Raw genomic sequence first — 8,736 nt, forward strand, 5'->3', positions numbered from 1 at the left:
TATACTCACAATATATATAACTCAGAAAACCTGTGTTTCTTTGACCAAATATTTTTAGTGGTGTATAGAGTTATATTAAATAATTAAATATATGTTTCTAAAATTTTAGAAACAAAGTAGAAAACAGTTGAATTTCACCAAATTACCAAATCTCTAAACATGGATTTTGGTTGAAAAGATAAAAAAATTTTCAGTTACCAATTGTCTACATACTTTGGCCTCTGAAAATTTATGACCTCATGAAGCGTCACATGTATTATTATTATTATTATTTTGCTAACAAGTAGAGTGTTAAATGTAGAAAGGTTGTAAATAAAAAAGTTCACATAAAGTTTTTAAAGTATTTATTATATAAAAATATATAAAAAAATTAAAAGGTTTAGCTAATATGTCTACATGATAAGTTTACCACTAATAAAAAAATTTAAATATTTTTATTTAATAAATACAAAACAAAATATATTAAAAATTTAAATTTTTTATATTTTTAATAAAAAAATTTATTTTATAATTTTAGCATGTACCTTTAGAACATTTAACATGTGTCTTTAGGACACATAATAAATAAATCCAAAAATAAAGAAATTTCTAAGATAATTAAACAACTTTTAAGGAATTTGTAGCAAAATTATTATTATTATTATTATTATTATTATTATTATTATTATTATTATTATTATTATTAGGGTTATAAACCCATAAATAAATGTAAAAGTTTGTTACAAGTTATAAGCCCATTAATAAATGTATATTTTTGCATCTGTTGCAACCTTTTTAATTGTGTGAAGTTACCCATGAAGTTTACCGAATTCCACCTTCGCATATATATAATAAAGAATCTGCTTTTGGGAAATTGGATCTTTTTGACTTTTGAAAAAAAAAACACATAAGTTATGGTTGTTGAATTCCCGTAAAAACAGCTTTTGTGGTCATCAAAGCATACTACTTTTCCATGAATAATTGTTGTGATGAGAACAAAAATTAAGTGACCCCAGAAACTTTTTGGAGTCCCACTTTATACTGTTTGGGTAGGAAATTGAGGTTCTTCGTCTATCCATGCATATATTGTTCATCAATTTTTCTATTTTTGAGTAAATTAGTTATGGTGAATTTTACGGTACTTATAATTTAGTATCTAATTTTTGTTTAATTTATTTTTTATAGTAAATTTTAAATATTTAATAATTATTTATTTTTATAATTTTAAAATTAAATATTAATTTTTGAATTTTTTTATTAGTTAAGCAAACTAGCAAAGGGACCATAGCAATTACTATTAGTTATATATTGAACAAAGAAAAGGAGAAAAAAAAATCCAAATCTTTTAACTATTAGGCCTTATTAAACGAAATTTTCTTCTTTAACTTTATTAATTATCTTAGGATTTAGCTAATTAAAATGTGTTCTAATGATATATGTTATTTTTAAAATATGTGTTTTAAGACATATATATTAACCAATGTAAGATATATAACCACTATGTGCATAAGGTCTTAGTTTAGTAGTAATGAACTAATGATCTTTGTTTTGCAAAAAATGCATCTGAGTTTGAAATTAGGAATTATTAATCTATCATCTTAATAAAAAAAAATTAATTATATATATTTTTTGTCAACTTAAATTTTTAAAAGAAGTAGTTTTATAACAAACAAACTTATAATTTATAAACTGGCATAATTCTTTTGAACAATTTCAATTAATACTTCACTTTGTATATGTAGTGTAAGATTAATTAATAATTTGGTGTTCCATAGTCCATCTCTTGAAATAAAACCCCTTTGACGCATTCAAGTGGGTTATAGATCAAAGACTACAATTATTTTTTTTTAATGGTATTTTTTAGTCTGCAAGTCAAAGATTAATTCGTTGTAAATCTAAGTTCTATTTAAGACTGACCAATAATAAGTTATTATAATTTATATGCACAAAACAAGATTCGACTAAAAAATTAGTTAGGCAGACTAGTGAATTAACCGTTAAACCAATCTAAATGGTTAGAAATGACTTTGAATTTGCCATTTTCTTCCATTTTGTTGGATTAATAATTAATCAGTCTATATGTTGAAAAATGAAGATGCAACATTTAGCTCCTTTCAATGGTAAGTGGTAACTTAGCTTGTGATTAAGATGCTAGAATGTTCGACTTGCATGTTAGTTCGTATAATGATGATGCTGATCTATTTGATGTGTATTTTTTAATTGAATTGTGTTAATTATATACAAAAAGTGAGGTAACTATGTAATTTGATATAACGAAATTCAATTTAATGATACAAAAATGGCTTTAAAATTGTAAATCACACCAAAATCTAGAAAGGTATTAAAATATGTGTTAATATATTGTATGTAAATGTTTTTTTTTTTTTTGGATTAAAATATATATTTGTTAAAAAATGTGTTGAAAGACGAGGGCCCAATTAAGGAGGGCAATCCATCTATCAAAGATCCGGTATCAGCTTTTTATTTTTTATTTTTTATTTGTTGGTTTTTTTATTTTTTATTTTTTTTTGCTGACAAACTTCTGTTATGTTCAATTCGACGAGGTTATGAAATTACAATCATATGTCACCCAACTCACTAGTGGACAATTTTGTTTTGCACTCCAACTACCCTCCCTTTTAAAAAAATAAAAAAAAAGGAAATAAAAAATAAATTAAATCAAAGTTGGGTTAAAACAATGCTTCTCAGCTTATAAAGACAATTTTACTCTTCCAAGACCAAAAATATTATTTAAAAAAAAAAGAAAAAGCTATATATTCATTCAATTACAACGGAACAAAAATAGTATTTAATTAACACTAATTATCCAAATCAGTCATTAAAATTTTTAAAATTAGACATTTCAATCTTACAAAATTTAAAATACATAAAATAAATTTTAACATTTATTTTTATTAGATAATATAATTTTTTTGTTAGTCATTAACGGTGACTACATCTAATATTTCTTAGAAAGATTTAGAATTCACTGATTGTAATGTTACACAAAATAAAGTTGCAGTTAAAACTATTTGTGCTACTAAAATTAGCAATTATACCAAAAAAATAAATTTTTTAACTTAAGAATATTTTTTAAGTTTATTTTGAAAAAATAAAAAATATTTAAAATGACTGTTTTGAAATTTTTAAAATTTTTTAAGGACTGTTTCAAGATTTTTTAAACTCTTCTAGCATTATTTTTTACTTCACTCTAATAACTGAATTGTCTAGTTCAAATATATAAAAACTTAACAATTATGTGTGTAAGTTAACGTTTTACGTCAACAGTCATTTAATAGAAATAAACTATATTATCTAACAGACATAAACATTGAAGATTATTTTATATATTTTAAAATTTGAAAAACTAAAGTGTCTAATTTTAAAATTTTCAAGTACTTACCTTTCTAAAAATATTAAAATCTCAAGTAATATTTAGTCCATCCGCAACAAATAATATAAAACCTACAAAACGGATGGAGACTAGTAATTAAATAAAAAAATGATTTATTTTTTTATTTTTTACGATATTTTTTATTTTAATAAATTAAACACTAATTCATCATAAATTTAAATTTTACTTAAAAATTTGTCACTTACTAATAATCTACATACACAAGATAGAATAGCTAACCACTAAGTTATACTCGTTGATGATAAATTCTTTTTTTTTTTTTTTTTTTTTGAGGTTTTCATGGAGTTACAATTAACTAGATTATTTTTTTATTTTGGAATTTAAAAAAAATTGGTGCTGATTATATCACTGAATCATAGCTCAACTTGGTTGGTCCAGTCTTTATATCAATAGCCCAACCCAACTAATCAAAGTTTCTATGTTCACAATTGCATGCTACTCTAGTTTCGGTGTAAAATTAAAACTGTGAATGGAGCAGAATATCGGGTCCGGTCGGGCTCTGGGATGGGCTGGTTCCTCAAGCCTATACCTAAGACAAAAAAAAAAAAAGAAAAACTAGGGATGTTTATCGAAAGAAAAATAGAATTTTTAATTTTTTTTCACTCTCAATTGATTTTGTTGATTTTGTAAAGTGATTTTACATCATATAAGACCCTTTTTTTTCACGGTTTTTAATTTTGATATTGAGTTTATAATAATATTTAATAATATGTAAAATTTGGTGTGTTTTTTATATAGAGATTACAAATTTAACCATTCGATTTGAGAAATTTATTTTTTGTTTAAAACACAAAATCTATCATTCGATTTGTGAAGTAACACAAAACATATTCTTCGTGAATTTTAATTTTTTAAAATTTTTAAAACACAAAATCAGTCCTCCAATTTGTGTTTTAGTATTAATTTTTTTTAAATGTACAAATGAAATTCTCTAATTTATAATTATTTTCGTACTAAATTAAAACACATAACTTTTTATAATTAAAAATAATATAATAATATTTTTTATATAAAAAAATTTTTTTTACAAGTTTTTATTTGATCCTAGTTAAGTTTTAAATAGTGAGAGATAACATTTTACAAGATTAATTAAAAAAAATTTAAATAATCTATTTCCGACGAAAATAGTTTCTCGGCCAGTATCTATTACCTTTGAAAAGTTTTTTGTATGATGAAATTTCTGCCGACAATAAATCCCTTGAGTAATACCAAAAAATAAAAGAGAAAAAAGTTGCACACAGAAAATAAATAAATTGAATATCTCAATCAAGAAAGATGTTAAGTCATCCAATAATCAAGAAATCATTCATGAGATGTTAATTCCCATCTTGCGTGTATGATGATTTTAGAATTTTAGTTTCAACTAACTAATAAAAAAACAAAAATATTATTTGTACATAAAATTAGTCATTATGTATTTCTATATAGATATATTTTAAAAATATATATTTAGTATTTTAATATATATTTTATATTAGTGACTAATTTTAACGATTGATTTTGGTGTATATCTAACATGATTGAATAAAAAAAATTAAATATAAGTTTAATTTAAAAAAACGTCAAATTTAATTTTAATATCCATGTATCATGTATGTATGAGTTGTGATATCACCTTCTTTTTCCTTCTAAACTCTCATCATCAAGATTTTGTTTACTTATACTAATTAATTCCCAGCTTCATTCAAACACCAAATTGCGTAACTCAATTAGAAATTAAGCAATGAACACTTCACTGGACACATTTGTGTACACCTATTGGCATTGACATCAAAGCTTAATTATATTTGCACATATTTGTGATATTACAAAATGTGACACATGAAATCTTTTCTCACTTTTAGTCCAAAAATCTATTTTCATTTATATCCATCTTTATCTTAATTGCCCAACCCAGATTTTAGAATAATCCGATACATCTGAAAGAATATTTAGACAAGTTAAAATTGTTTTTCTGACAAACTCAAAATGATTTTTTGAATTGTTATTACATTACAATTTGAGAAATTACAAAATGTACACCAACAAAATATTAGATATAAAAGGACAGTTTTAACTTGTATAAACAATTTCTAAAATGTGTTAAACTATTTTAAAATCTTTTATTTGGATTTTTTTAATACTCTTTTATATATACTCTTTATCTATTTATTCTTATAACAATAAAATGAAATAAAAGAGATATATAAACCATCCAAGCATTATTGCGTCTCTCTTCACAAAACCTTTTTTATTTATGAGAAAATATACAAAATTAATTTTTAGTTAATCAATACTAACTAATTTTAAAGTTTATAATTAAAAAATAAAATAAAAAATTTCTAATTTAAAATTTAAAATAATTATCTAATATTAACTGAAAATTAAAGATTAATTTTCTAACATTATTTATTTTTAGGCATGCATTAACAATATTATTATATAATTGTGACTATGCCTCAGCATATACCACTTGTATAGACAAATAGTAGGTCATAGAGTCCAAGTCATACATTTTATATAATTAAATAACCGACTTAATTAATCCATTTTTTCTTTCTTTCTTTTTTCTTTTCTTCATTATAGATTATTCCATCTCACCTCATCTTCTTTATGGTGATGACACCTCTATGACTGTGCCGCCATAAATAATCAACACCCGTTAAATATATAATTTTCCCCCATTGATATAGCTAGGTTAAGTTTTATTTTTAGGGTTGATTTTGATTGTCATCAATTACGCTGCGTTTGTTTAGAGAGATAAGACACTGAGATAAGGACACAGAGACATAAAATTATGTTTGACTGAGAAGACATGAACAGAGAGTCAGAGACAATGTGTCTAGAGACACTGAATTAGTGTATTTTGTGTCCATCCTGACAGAAATGATACGGAGACACTAACAAAGGACACAACTTATTTTTTATTATTACTTTCATTATTTTTGTTAATTTTTCATAATTATATTTTTTATTATTATATTTTTCATCTCAAATTTTTAAATGAAAAAAATGAGAATAAATTGGATTTTCATAATTTGTTCTAGTTTATCACCAAATAGAATACAAGAACACAAAATTTTGTGTCTATGTCCATCAGTGTCTTATTCTATCTTGTTCTCAGTGTCTTATTATATCCTGTTCTTAGAAACAAACGCAGCCTTATATACAAAATAAAATATCTTCCAAAATATCCAATATATATATATATATATATATATATACCATAAAATACTTATATCTAAAAACCTAGCTAACACAAATTTTTAGGGTATTGTCCTTCTATATCTTTGTTTCAAATGCTAGGAAGTGAAGAAAAAAAAGTGGATCATGATCATCAAAGGAAGAAAGTTATCAATAACAAAGATGCAATAATTCCAAAAGGGTATTTGCCAATCAAAGTAGGGCATGGTGAGGAACAAGAGAAGATTGTCATGCCTGTGATGTATCTCAATCATCCATTGTTTTCTCAGCTTCTTAAGGAGGCAGAAGAAGAGTATGGTTTTGATCAACAAGGAACCATAATCATCCCTTGTCATTTGAAGGAGTTTAGGTACATTCAAGAACTTATTGATAGGGATAATAATAATAATAGTAATAATAATAATAAGTCCCTTCAACACCATCACCACAACCATTTTGGTGGTTGTTTCAAAGGATCATCATCTCAACAAGATCAAGTATAGTTTTATAGAACATCTTTTTGTTCTTATCTTGTTTTGTATACTTATCTAAATTATTCTCTAAGCAATGTTGAATGATTAGTAAATATTATTATTACACTCATATTTATAGAGAATTTTGTACACAAAAAATATATAGTTTGTATTTATATTTATTAAAATTTTGTACACATAAATTAATATAATTTGTATTTATTTTTTTTGAATTTACGCACATAAATTAATAAAATTTATTTATTAAAAATAATTTAGTGTTTATTCTGATCAAATAATAATAAAAAATATTAAAAATTATTGGCTCAAAAATTTTTCTTATTCTCTTTTATGGTTAGATTAGGTGTAAAATTTGGTTAATTGACGATATATCAGTATACACTGTACAACAATAATAATAGATACATATATATTATAATAAAAATTATTTTTAGTGCCAATAACATAATGTTACTATATATTTTATTTAAATTATATTTTTTGTTATATTTATATGTTTATTGTTATTAAAATTATTTTTACTGGCATACAATTCTATAATTATGGCTGAAGTATTTTAACGACAAAATATAAAACGATTAATGTCTAATTACTAGTAAATATATCAATGATTATTTTTATTGTTGCTAAAAATAAAAAAATGATCACTAAAAATAATTTCTTTAGTAGTGATAACACAATAAATCTTTAGTCTGTGTAGATTTTTTATTTTTGTGATATATTCTAAAGTAAAAATTTTCGTTAAAATATCCAATATATAATTACCCTCATGGATATATATATATATATATATATATATATATATATATATATATATATATATATATATATATATATATATATTTTTATTCTTCATCATATACGTATGCATCTAGTGATAAAGCAAATGGTTCAATTAATAAGAATTGCAAATGGTGAGTAGCGATCACAAGAAGTTTCTTGCTTGCAACTTTTTTCTTTTCTTTTTTTTTTTTCTTTTTGTCTTAATTTGTATATTTTTATGATAAGTACCGTTTCAAGATCAAAATAAAAACAGCACGATATAAAGTTTATTATGAACAAATATATAGAAAATTAATATTTAATTAGTTAATATTAATTAATTTTATTATAAAATTATTTTTAATGCTTATTTTTAAAAAAATTTTAATTAAAATTTAAAATTTATAATTTAAGATTTAAAATTTAAAATTTAAAATAAAAAAATAAAATTAGTTGATTTTAACAGGAAAAAAATTGACTCCCTAATTAAATTTAAACATATAAATAAAATCAAAATATATACCTAATGCAGTTATTCATACATACTAAATGACACCAATTATAATCTTGATGATTAAGTTACATGAATAATTATATTTTTAATTCATTCTCAAACAAAAATTTATTTATATATTTTTTTAATTTTTGCATAAAATTTTTTTATATTTTAATTGTCTGATATAATTTTTTTGAGTCACTAAAAATCGAATTTTAAATTTTTTTATTATAAAAATTCTGATATCATATTATGAGATTATTTTTGAGTTAATAGTCAAAATCGTCCCTAAAAGATACTCCAATTTTTATTTTGGTCCTCGAAAGATAAAATTAATCGAAATTGTTTCCGAAAGATATACGATTTGGTCACGTTAGTCCTTCCGTCAGTTGGATGATGACGTGTCACGTTAAATGCCACGTGGCATG

General features: G+C 22.8%; 1 pseudogene across 1 annotated transcript; it reads left to right on the forward strand.

The window, feature by feature from the left end:
* Positions 1-5,704: 5,704 nt before the first annotated feature.
* On the forward strand, positions 5,705-7,154 carry LOC107626680 (auxin-responsive protein SAUR32 pseudogene; annotated as a pseudogene). Its single transcript, XR_015905257.1, has one exon. The product of XR_015905257.1 is annotated as an auxin-responsive protein SAUR32 pseudogene (transcript).
* Positions 7,155-8,736: the final 1,582 nt, after the last annotated feature.

This window comes from Arachis ipaensis, chromosome B2 (genome assembly GCF_059453495.1).
Source record: "Arachis ipaensis isolate K30076 ecotype BB chromosome B2, ASM5945349v1, whole genome shotgun sequence".
Lineage (NCBI taxonomy): Eukaryota > Viridiplantae > Streptophyta > Magnoliopsida > Fabales > Fabaceae > Arachis > Arachis ipaensis.